At 48.6% G+C, this 12,241-nt stretch overlaps 1 pseudogene; it reads right to left on the bottom strand.

Annotated features, from left to right (window-relative positions):
* Positions 1-3,856: 3,856 nt before the first annotated feature.
* Positions 3,857-4,840, bottom strand: LOC142833576 (TIP41-like protein; annotated as a pseudogene).
* Positions 4,841-12,241: the final 7,401 nt, after the last annotated feature.

Genomic DNA, 12,241 nt, shown 5'->3' with positions numbered 1-12,241 from the left:
ACAAGTATGGCTGGAGAGGGACAGGGTGGAGTCTCCCACAATTCCTCACGATCTCCTGAGAGATGAATGGGGCACGAACCTACGATGCCTCAATTGATACTGCTGGGATTCCAACCCCTGGAAGGTAGGGGGCACTTGGAATTCACTTCATGCTAGGAGTTGGGGGCGGGGGGTGACAATGTCAGCTGTCAGCAAAGCATCTGATGTGATTTTTTTTTTAAGTCTTGGTTTTCTTTTCCACAATGTGTATGTGTGCCTGATGGGGGTGTGCATCTGCGCACAGAGCGGTCGGAGGCCAAGAGGGCATCAAATCCTTGGCAGCTGGAACTACAGACAATTGTGAGCTGTCCCAAGAGTAACTGGATTTGGCTCCTCTGCGAGAGCAGCGTATTCTTTTAACCACTGAGCAACCTCTTCAGCCCCCATGTGTTCATTTTCATAATGATTATGGCATTATCATGATTATGAGAAATGGCTGCCATGAATCAATAGATCCCTCACTCTGAGTAAGGTCTATATATATATGCGATTCACACATAATCTCATTTATAGCCATCATGATAGCCTGCTAGGTCCTGAGGCCCCTGTGAAACCTTTACATGGATAATAATGTCAAGTCCTCCCCAGAGAAAGGAGTCAGGGCTGGGCAGGACCCAAATGCCCTGAGTCTCCCCCACCAATAAGTGGAAGACCCACCATGGGGGCTGTGACTGATCTCCGAGAGACACCTGGAGGGAGGGGTGTAGGAAGAGCATCTCCTATACTTCTAACCCTGGAGCCTGAAGCCCGCTGAGCCGAAGGCGGCACTTGCTTATTGATAGATGGAGATGACACTAAATTAATTAAACAGCCGGACTGGTGCAAACTGCCAAGTCCTTCACTTAAACAAGGTGGGGAGGGGGTAGTAGAGTCGCCAGAAAAGCCCCTGCTCTTTGTGCTCCTATCACAAAACATTGCACAAAATAAAAACAGTGGCATCTGTGAAGTGTTGGGCTCTCATCCCTATTGTCATGTTCAAGGTCACACAGTGGCGGAGTCTCAGAGCCAGCATCCAGTCCAAGTCTCAAGCACCAGACACTCACCTAAAGATTCAGTGCCAGGGCTGACAGTGACTTATTCCTCTCAGTCCCTGGGAGGATGTGCTGGGAAGTGTGTGCTTGTGTCTTCTGACAAATATGTAGAGCAAAGAAAGAAAGAAAGAAAAAAAAGAAAGAAAGAAAGAAAGAAAGAAGCAAGCAAACAAACCAACCAACCTGGTTAAACGTGTGGCCAGGATGAGACCCAGACAAGACAAGCATGGAGTGAAGTGGTGGTGACCAAGAAGATCCTGTGGCCCTAAAAGGAGGTGAGCACCGTGGGGTTGGCAGGTGTGGGCACAGCTGTGGTGTGAGAAGGAGCAGAGGCAACAGAAGGAAGCTCTGATGGCTCAGCACCAACAATAAGCCAGGCAGCGTGCTGGGCTCCTGGACTCCTGGGCTCCTGGGCTCCTGGGCTCCTGGGCTCCTGGGCTCCTGGGCTCTTGGGCTCCCGGGCTCCCAGGCTCCTGGGCTCAGGACACTGCCTGATCGCCCCACTCAACAACACTCATTTCTAGCTCACGCATGAGGATGCCCAGGTTCAGGGCTAAGCTGTGCAGGAAGTCCACCTAGCTCCACCTCTCGGGCATGACAGGGACAGAATATGGAACAGACCTGGGGGCTTTTGCCCCTACTGGTCAGACACTGAGAAACCGTGGACTTGACTCCCAAGCCCTCAGTCCTTGTTAGGGTTTTTACTGCTGCGAGGAAACACCATGACCCAAAAGCAAGTTGGGGAGGAAAGCACTTCTCTGGCCTACACTTCCAACCTGTCGTCCATCTTTGAAGGGAGTTGGGACGGAGACTCCAGCAGGGCGGGAACCTAGAGGCAGGTGCTCTCTCTCCCAGCTTACTCGGGTAATGTTCTTTTCCTTCTCAGGTCTTTGATGGGGTTGAAGACTAGATAGTCACAGCTACTTTCCTCCCAGAACTTAGCTAAGACATTTTAGGTGCAAGACTTAGACTCCTGGGGAATAGCACAACTAGTGAAATAATCTCCGTTACTTGCTAATCACCGCAAACTGCACATTCAGCATGTGTTGCCTGCTTGGTGTTGTTTGTATTGCTCGTAGTTCTATTTTTCTGCATGTTTTTCTCCTAGGCAATACTTGATCTTTATTCTTATTGTCTATAATTTTGTATTAGATTTAGAACTCTCTTATTTAGGCAAAAGGGGGAGTTATTGTGGGAATTCATTCAGCCAGTTAGCTTTTTGGGTACCAGCCCTTTGGGCATGGTCTGAGGTGCTACCTGTCCACTGATAGCTGCAAGAAGAAGCATGCTCACTCTCTTGCTCTGACTCTTGCTCTGTAGGACCCAGGATGGCAGAGAGACGGTGTGGGATCAGCAGCGGCTTCAGCGTTTTCTTTATATTTGTGAGTTCGTCCCTTTCCATGGCAACCGCTTAATAAATCGGTTCTATTTACCTCTGTGTGATTATGCAATAGTTTGCCCCTTCCTGGGTCCTCCCAAGGCCCCTCCTCTCCCAGCCTGGGCAAACTGTCACTGCTGCAGCTCCTACACACGGCCCAGTTTGCGACAAGAGACGTGTCTCTGCACCTATGCATCCCACAGAAGGAGAGCCTCCGACCTTGACCCCTCGGGACTCCATCCTGACAGATAAGAACTCCTTCTCTGGCTCGTGACCTTGTCTGAGCTAGCCCCACCCCCACCGGGCATCCAGGTGACCTCTAGAAAAGGAATGGACCGCCTGGCAAGTGGGCAAGTTAAACTATGATTAATCTTCAGCTCATAGGCCAAACACCACCACTTCCTGAGGGAAGACCTCTCTGACTCACACCTCAGGGGAACTGAGTACCGGTCCCTTCCGACACTCTCCAACCCACAACCAAACTCTCACGTCACTCAGCGCTGCGGCTGTCTTCCCAGTGGGGCAGCACAGCAATCCACGGAGGTGGGGTTGTTAACACTCAGTACAGAGCTCTCTGGACCACAGGAGAGAATGATGACTGAGCGATTTATCTGTCAAGAGCTGGGGCCCCCTCCTCGGGGCTCCCACAGTGGACACAGCCCCCTTCCCTGCCTATCCGCTAAGCCCCTTCCTGCCTGCCCATCTTCCACAGCCTCACATTCAGTCAAAGCCAAATCTGGTCCAGAATTTTAAAGTCGGGGCATATGTATGCATATACATCTTATGCATATCTTAAGGAATAGAAAGACTTGCTAATGCCAGGTCACATGACTCCTAGTAACTGTTGCAACTGTGACCTCTTTAAGTTGAGCCCCAAGCCTTCAGATTCCCCAATCCCTCCTCCCAGTTCTTCCTCAGCCCGGTCCACGGGTCCATGTATCCTTATTACCCTGCCTTTTGGGTCTGTGACCCCTCTCTGTTTCCCGAATGCCACCTTTCTCCTCCCTGGCTGAGAACATCCCCAGTTTAGGGCTTCCACGGAGCACAGGCACAGCAAGCGGGCCTGAACGAGCGCCTGTGCGTTGGAGCAGAAGGAAGCTCTGGGGAGCGGAGAGACGGAGTAGGGGAAGCCTTCCCTGGGGAATGAGCACGGATTAGCCGTTCTTTAGGGATTACTTAAGAAGAGATAATTGAGTGTACCAAACACTTTGTATTTTGTCTCATTAGCTGCGGCGACGCTTGCCATGCTTAAAGTTGGGGTGGTAAGTAGGTTAATCTCATTGAACTGGTTTAATAAATAGAAATCCATTTTCGACTGTTTCCCAGCTCCCTGGAGAGTACCGGGACTCTATTGCCACCTGGTGGCAGTCGTCGTGTATTGCAGGAAGAGTATTTTTTTTTCCAGTGGAACCTGCTTACAGTGCTCTTTTATTTCCCTTTAAGGCTACAGAAAATCTGACCATATGCAAGGAAATTAATTCTCATCATAAAAATATCCCTACAATAGCCAAGGTGTCCAGTCAGGTTCCACATGGAGTATGCTGTACCGCATTCTACTCCGAGGGCGTATTTTGTGAGTCCGCAGGGTTAGGATCAATTCTTTCTAGGAATATTAGCTTCTCATAAACTGCTTCCTTGATTGGTAAATATTGTGAAATTTCGTTAGGTTCCGTGAAGAGGGAAGGTGGAACATGTATTAAATTAGCAATTTTGCTCTCTCGTGATGTATATTCTCATAACATGTAGGTCTTGTCAGCCTCATGGTAAAGCCTTGTGTCATTCATTCTGATAAGCACCCCATCAATTCTCAAGAAAAACCGCAACAGCAGAAAAAAAAGCTGGAAGGCATTACTCTAATTTTCACACTCAGGCTGGAAACTCCATGATCATGTAATTCATCTTCAAACCAGAGAACTTCTTCAAAAAATTTAATCTGCTCTCTAGCTTTCAATTTCTCTGTATCCATGTGATCTGTTGTGGGCACAACCTTTAACTTAAGAGATTCTCCAAGTAACGTTCCTTTATAATCTGTTGTATAGGTCCAATCATAAGGTTTAATAACGTCTTTGGAGCGTTCACCCCCAGTCCTGCTTTCCTGCCACTCTTCCGCACAAGCTACTTTAAGCAAGCCTTGGTTGTTGTTTACACATCTTAGTGCATCTGTAGCATTGAACTCAATTCCAAAGCCAGAGCCATGCTGGATCCTTAGAACATTGTCTCCAAACATCATTTCAGGGAGGGAAGGCATATGCAGTTCAGCAGCTAACTTCTCCACAGCCGCAGACTTCATGATGTGGGTCTTGGAGGCCGTCAGCTTCCAGGGCCCGAAAGGAGAAGTCCTGGTGGCTGCTCTGGAAGCCGTGGATCATCATGGCAGAGCAGGTGCCGGCAGCAGCGGTCACAGCGTGGCCCAGGAAGAGTATTCTAAAAGGGAAAAGTGATATGGGAGGGCCACTGACAAAAACAGCCCTGACACAAAGGAAGCCAGAAAAAGTGGCACAAATGACTGACTGTGGACGAAAAAATTGAATTTTGTGAAATTCAAAACACAAATATTGGGTATTTGAGTAATCTTGTTTGGGCTGAAAATAATCTTTTCTGAGAGCTTTTAGCTACAATCGTGACATTTGGAGGACTTGAGGGTAGCTCAGTGGTAGGACAATTGCACACATGTGAAGACCTGGGTTTGAACCTCAGCACTACTCCCCAGACAAAAGACATTCAGAACTGGAGCTAATGCAAGGCAGACCAAGAGTGAGCCCAGTCCCACCAAACCTGAATGTCACTCCCTGAACCTTCAAGCTGGCTAGGTGTTTTATATATGCATACATATCCAAAGGCTTCTTATGTATACATTTCTCTTTCCTCTGGCACACATTTATACCAGTCCCAAAGTAAGTCCTAGTATCCCATTCTGCAGATGGGGAAAAGGAGGCTCAAAGAAGCAACACCTCATGCCCAGGAGAGACAGAAAGATTTTGCCCTTGGCCCTTCACTGTTTCTTTACATCCTGCTGCAAGAGGGCCAGTGCGCATCCAGAGCTGGCTGTGATAGAATCTAGAGTCACCAAGGAGACAGACTTCTGAGCATGCCCTGAGGGTGGAACGATGCCCACTGTGGGTGGCACCATTCCTTAGGGCCGAGTCCTGGACTACATAAAAAGGTGAAAGCTGGCTGAGCACAAGGTGGCCCTGCTCTCTGCTTCTTGACTACACATGCAATGAGGCCAGCACCCTCAGGCATCCTCCACTGTGACTTCCATGACCTGGACTCCAAACCAAAGGAAGCCCTTTCTCCTTGAAGTCGCTCCTGTGCTGGTATTCCAACACAACAGAAAAGCAGCTGAGGCAGCCACTGAGTCACATCTGCCCCTGACAATTATCTCTGCGAATGTCTGGAAGAGCTAGATAAACACCAAAAGGATCCATAGAAGCCTGCCAGCCTCCAACTTTGGCTCAACCCCATCCTTGGGGCTCTTATAGGACCCTGCCCAGGAGAGACTGACTGGCTGCTGTCCTGAGCCTGGGCAGTACCTCGGTCACCTGCCAACCATGTCCACAGCCCACTGCCAGGCAGCGGGGAGCCTTGTTTGCTGACTGATAGATTGACAGTGTGGTCCTTACTCCCTAGAGAGAAATACAAAAAACAAAAACAAACCCGCAACTCTCCCCTGAATGGCTTGTGATCTCTATGAAAAGAAACAATACACGGTCTTTGTGTTTAAAAAAAATTACTGAAACAAAAAAATACAGCTTGCAGTCTTTTGAATTGAGAGAAAGAAGTAAACACTATTTCCTAAATCTATATTCACTAGGAAACATCTTTTATTATATTTATGCGAAAACATGAGTCAAATCTCATCCCAGGCCGAGAGAAGACACATTCAATAATAAAATGCAAACGCTGTTTGCGAAGAATTACAGAGGATCAAGTTTCTGGCCTATTGTGAGGAGTGGTTTAAAATTAAGACTTTTAAGCTTCATGTATCCCAATTTTATTTTGCAATAATCCATGCCTTTAACTCACCCTGTTTATATTTGCTCCGAATAATGTAGCCAAAAATCCAGCAAACGCTGATTGTGGAAAAGGTAACTCATTATCTGCTTCTGCCCAGGAATAACAGAGGAAGAAAAGAGGGTGTTTGCTCGCGCCCCCACAGTTCTTGGGAAATATTTGCTCTCAGACATTTGGTAATATCATGGAGAGCTCGTGTTTCTGCACGGGAGCTTTGCAATTTTAAAAAGATACTTAAGAAGAGCAGAAAGAGGATGACAAAGGTTTGTGCCTACAGCTCAGGTCCCAGTGGAGCCCCGTCTAGAAATCCTAGCACTGGAGGATGCTTGCAAAAACTCCCAGCCAGCGTTGGTGGCTCAGAAGAGCCTCAGAAACAGCAAGGAGAACTCTGAGCTGGAGGAACCTGGCTAGGGAGAGAAAAGCCCACAAACGGTGGTGGGGGCCAGCCTGAGTCCAAGGAATTAGCACACTGGCTCACAGGAATTCTGTGACACCCAGTAGAAGAGAAGCTGCCTTCAAAATTGTATTCTAGAATTTCGGTCCCTGCTTAAACTCACTCCTCACATTCCCCACACCCCACTCCCAGCCCTGCTGCCTCCCATTCCCAAGTACCTACTCCTCTTCCTTCCCTCCATACATCTTGCTGTCTGGTGGATGTGCTCCCATTACTGCCAAGGCTCACACACAAACCTCCTGACCTTTATGTAGTGTGTTTTGCTCTTTCCAGAATGCTGTACTTAAACTGGATACACACAGCCCTGGGAACTCCCATCGGTGCGCCAGAGAATATATGAGCCACATGACAACCATGGCTGGCCCTGCTGGCATTAAGATTACCCGATGGTGAGCAACTTGAAACACTGTCTTCGCGTTGAAAGGAGCAACGCGGATGCATTATGGAGCTGAATGCAAAATTCCCATGAATTTTTAAGCTGCAGCAAAGACATCAAATAAACGCCCTGCTTGTGGCGGGCTGTTTTAAGCTACACCCCCAAGCCCCCAGAGCACCTGTTTACCCTCTTCTGCAGTCGGGTTTTGCTTTGGTGGGAAACTTCGGGAAGCTCTGACTTACTTTGGAACGTAGACTCCTTCCTCACCATAGCCCTTTGTAAAGGAAGACTTTTGAGAGGTGGAGAGGCGGGGCTGCAGAGGGGCGGGGACAGCTTGCCCTGAGTCAGCTGCCAAGCAGCTGAAAGAGCCAAAGTCTTCAGGTGTTCTAGCTCCAAGTCCATTCCATGGCAAGGTACTGCCTGGTGTTTTGAGCCACCAGGGGCAAGGACCGGAGGTGGGGCTTGGTGCAGAGGAGGGTTGGCAGTACTAAAGAGGTTGTTTTGAGATACATACCTACAAGCCTCCCCTGCAACTGACAGCCTCCAAACTCTTGAACAAGCAGGTGCTGCAAGTCTGGAGGCCTAGACCCCGGGAGCTGCCATTCTGGTGTCTCTTAAATAAGCCACTGTCATCAACTGCCTCTCCTTAGCCCCCAGAAAAGCAGAAAGTCTGGTATCACGGCCCCCGGGTCTTTCTAGAAAGATCCAAGGAACAAAGGGTGGCTACAGGGAATATGGTGGCCCTATGGTTTCCCCAGTACCTTTTGTCTGGGCAGGTGTTCTGGCTTCCAGGTCTCTGAGTTCAGCAGGGTTCTGGAGTCAGCGGCTAAATGGTCAGTGGGAGGCAAGATTGGAATCCAGACCAGGCTCATGGAATCCAAATCCTGCTTGAGTCCAGGAAAGAAGTCCTGGATTTGAACCACTCCAAGAGGGCTGGTTCCTTGCTCCTCTGGCTCTAACAGAGGTAAGGCCAAGGGCTCCACAGCCAGAGCTACCTGGGTTCAAATCCCAACCCTACCCTCAATTGGCAGTGTGCCTTATAGGTCTGTGTTTTGGTTTGCCCATCGGTGACTAGAGATACTCTTTGTACCTGGCTCTGAGGGTCACCAGGAGGAGTGAATGGGCTAATCCATACAGTGCAGTGACTAGGGCAGCTGCCCTCAATGAAGGTGAGACCTCATTGTATAAATGTGAGCAAGAGAAGGCAGAGCTGCAAGTCCCAAAACCTGCTCCTGCAAAGGTCATAGCCTCTACGATCAGTGGGTGGGAAGGGAAGGGAGGGAGCTCACACCCATGTCCTGTTCCTGCTTATTGCTGTCACATCAGGCTTACAGGATAACTCTTGTGTTTCATCCAGAGCAAAGGAGAAGTCACCTCCTGCCTCCCCATCTTTCCAAGGTGGGGGATTGAGTAGGGGAGCTGAGAAAGCCCTAGGGCATAGGCATTTCTCACTTTGGCCCAGGCAGCTCAGGCCCCAGGAGCCCCAGGCTCCTCCACAGAGCCAGATGGAAGGCAATGACGCAGGTTCTACAATACCATTTAGATAACTGGGCTGGAACACAGCCCTCTGATGCCAGGGTGGGGGAGCAAAAACAGGTACCATTCCTATATCCAAAGGTCTTAGGGTCTAGGGCTGGTGGTGTGGCCCATGGGTAAAGCACTTACCGAACATACACAAAACCCTGGGCTCCACTGTCAGCAATGCCCAAATAATAAAATAATAATAATAATAACAACAACAACAATAATAGTGGTAGTAAAGGGAGTAAAAGAGATAGCTCAGCAGTTCAGAGGGCTTCCTGCTTTTTCAAAGGACACCTATATTGAGCAGTTTGCAAACTCCTGTAACTTCAGCTCCACAGAGATCAAATGTCCTCTTCTGGCCACTGAGGGTACTGCACTCCTGTGGCATATGCTCACACACACATAAAAATAAGTCTCAAAAAATAGTTTAAAAAAGAAGAAAAAAACCTCAGCATATAGAATACAGATAAGGAATCCACTGATGATGAAATTGCAGCAGCAGTAAGTACTAAGAGAGAAAATAAGCCATGATGAGCAGAGAGAGTTGGGAAAGCATGTTGCAATAAGGTGGTTAGGGGACGCCTTTGCATTGGGGAAACAAAGTAATATTAACTATTTATTAATAGTGTTTATAATAAAGAGCATTACAATAACAATCATTACCCCCCCAAAAGGGGCAAGCTGTAGAATTATAACACAGTGGGGATGTGTTGTCAGAGACTACTTGTTTGTATCCTGGCTGCCCAGTCCCAAAATAATCACACAGAAATGGTATTATTTGCAATACTGTTTGACCAATAGCTTAAGCGTATCTTTAGCTAGTTTTTATATCCTAAACTAACCCATCTCCATTAATCTGTGCATTACCACGAGGTTGGGACCTACTGGCAAAGTTCCAGCGGGCTCTAGCAGGGGCGTCTGTCTCCTGCGATGGCTACATGGCTTCTCTCTGACTCCAACATCTTTCCTCTATCTGCTTGGAATTCCTGCCTTGCCCTATTCTGCTAAGCCACTGGCTGAAACAGCTTTATTTATTAGCCAACAAAAGCAACGCATACACAGACAGTCTCCCCACACCAGGGATGGCATGTGGGCATGTGGGCATGTGGGCAAAGGCTGAGAAGGGACTGGGTGAAAGGGTTCAGTTTTATTCTGTATGAAGTGTAGATCACGTCTCAAAGCAGACAGAGTAGCAGATGTCAAACTCACCCATCAAGTGTATCCATGATAGCCTAGGAGTCCAGAGGCTCCAAGACACCCCTGAAGTCTCCTCTAATTCTATTGGTCCCAGGAAGAATAATAGATTGCACAGTGTCCCAAAGAATAGGGAAAAAAACCCTCTATTTTCAGCTGGAGATGACTCGGCGGTTAAGAGCACTTGCTGTTCTTCTGGAACATTTGAGTTCAGTCCCAACAACTGTGTTGGACAGCTCACACTGGCCTGTAATTCCAACTTCAGGGAAATCAGATGCTCCCTTCAGGCCTTGTCAGGCGCCTGTTACTCTTGTGCATGTACCCACACACAGGCGCACACACACACACGTAATTAAAAATAATAAAAACGGAATAACAAAAATAAATATTTGTAAAAATCTATTTGCATTGCTAGAAAGAAAAAAACGTACCAATGATTGCTGCCTTTCCCGACACTGAGCTGCAGCTAATGTAGAGATCACAGAGGCAGGTACCGTGCATGGTTAGCGGCAAGTCGGGAAATCAAACCAAAATGAGCTGAAAAAGAGACATAGCAAAGGGAACTTCCTTCCTAAATGAGCCTTTCAAATTGCTTCGGGGCGTGCCAGAGGGGCTTCGAAATGCCAGGCTCAGAATTTGGTAGTGTTTTCCAGGAAGGTATATCCCCATCAGGGGTCCTCCAGGGCCTGCCAGGCTTCCTGGAGGTCATATTGTCACCATCAGAGAAGGCTGCCACTCACAAAGCGTGCAACAGCCAGGTGAACGGTAGGGGCCTTCACTGGGTTGTCTTGGTTCATTTTCAGATAGCACTGGGGCATAGGTGATGTTTTCTCCATTTTAGGGATTAGAACATAGAAATTCAGAGAAGGGAGAAAAATCTGCCTAATCGTGTGCAGTTTTAGCAACTGGAAACTTGGTCGTTTCTGAAAGATTAGAAGCTCTTAGTTAAGATGGGAAGCCAGAGACCTCACAGATGATCTTTGCAGACAGGAGACAAGCTTAATGAAGCACCTACTGTGAGCCAGGCACATAGTAGGCAGCTTTGCTCAATCCCCATCATCATGCTGTCGAAGTGTTGTGTCCCCTACCCATGACGGATGAGGACATAGACTTACAGAGTTGGGGGCACTTGCCCAAGGTGGACAGCCATAAACACCAAGGTCCTAGGCTCCCATGGCCAAATTCAGCTCTGGAATCCACAGCTGTCACTGCACCTGGTCATGGACGGGGTGTGCCTCTCGGGGTCCCCCCAGCAAGGTACTGACCTCCTGCGCAGGTGAATGTGTTCATCTTCACCCCCTCACACACACTCTACTCAGAGGATGCTGAACCTCTCTCCATCCATCTAGAGTTTGGATTCTCTCTCCAGGGATGGGGCAGAGAGGCTGGACAGCATGGAAGTGGCCATACCCAGTGGCCAGAGGTGTTCATCTGTGCTCCAGAGGGGGAAAACATATTAGTGAGAACTAAAGAAGCAATCAACACCAGTAGAGCCCAGAGATGTCACTGCAGCCCATAGGGTGGTTGGGAGATCACAGCCCGATGAGGGAGGGGTGTGCTGCAGGTAGGAATGTGGGCTGCCTGGGCGGGGGTTGGACTTCAAACCTGGGTTCCTCCTGCAGCCACAAAACGACTGCGGGTTCCCACCAATAATCCTGGGGGCTTTTTCTGTACCATGGGAGTCAGGGACTACTTAATACTTGTTTTTAAGCTTCTGTATGGTCTGATTTCTTTGTACAAACCACCTGGATTTCTACATTCAGATAAATAGTAAGCCTATTTCCAAACTGAAAGGAAAGGGGGAAGAGAAGGAAGGGGAAGACTAAGTCCGAAGACAGAGACAAGGGTTCGTTGAGCCCACGTGTATAGAAACAATGGAGTTGCTCCTTTGGGGCCAGAGAGGAGAACTTAGTGTCCCCTCCTAGCCCTGGTGAGGTGTCTGTGGCTCAGGACAGAAGCCTGATTATCATCTCAGGCTTTTAACCCTGCACTCTGGCTCCAGATCAAACTCCACTGCCATCTGTCCGTCATCCCACCTCTCACCCTGCACTCATCCCTGGGTAGACAGAGCAACAGGCAGTCACCCAGATGTCCCTGCATCGTCAGAGGGAGCCTCACGCTGAAATATGTCTCCAGTGGCTGCGGTGGGGCCATCAACAAAGGGCCCTTTAAGACCCACAATGGGAACCCACAGTGGGGCTTGTGGGCCAAGCTTCGATGTGCCTCTTGGG

Source organism: Microtus pennsylvanicus, chromosome 13, assembly GCF_037038515.1.
Source record: "Microtus pennsylvanicus isolate mMicPen1 chromosome 13, mMicPen1.hap1, whole genome shotgun sequence".
Classification (NCBI taxonomy): domain Eukaryota; kingdom Metazoa; phylum Chordata; class Mammalia; order Rodentia; family Cricetidae; genus Microtus; species Microtus pennsylvanicus.
This window is presented reverse-complemented; position numbering and strand designations above follow the sequence as displayed.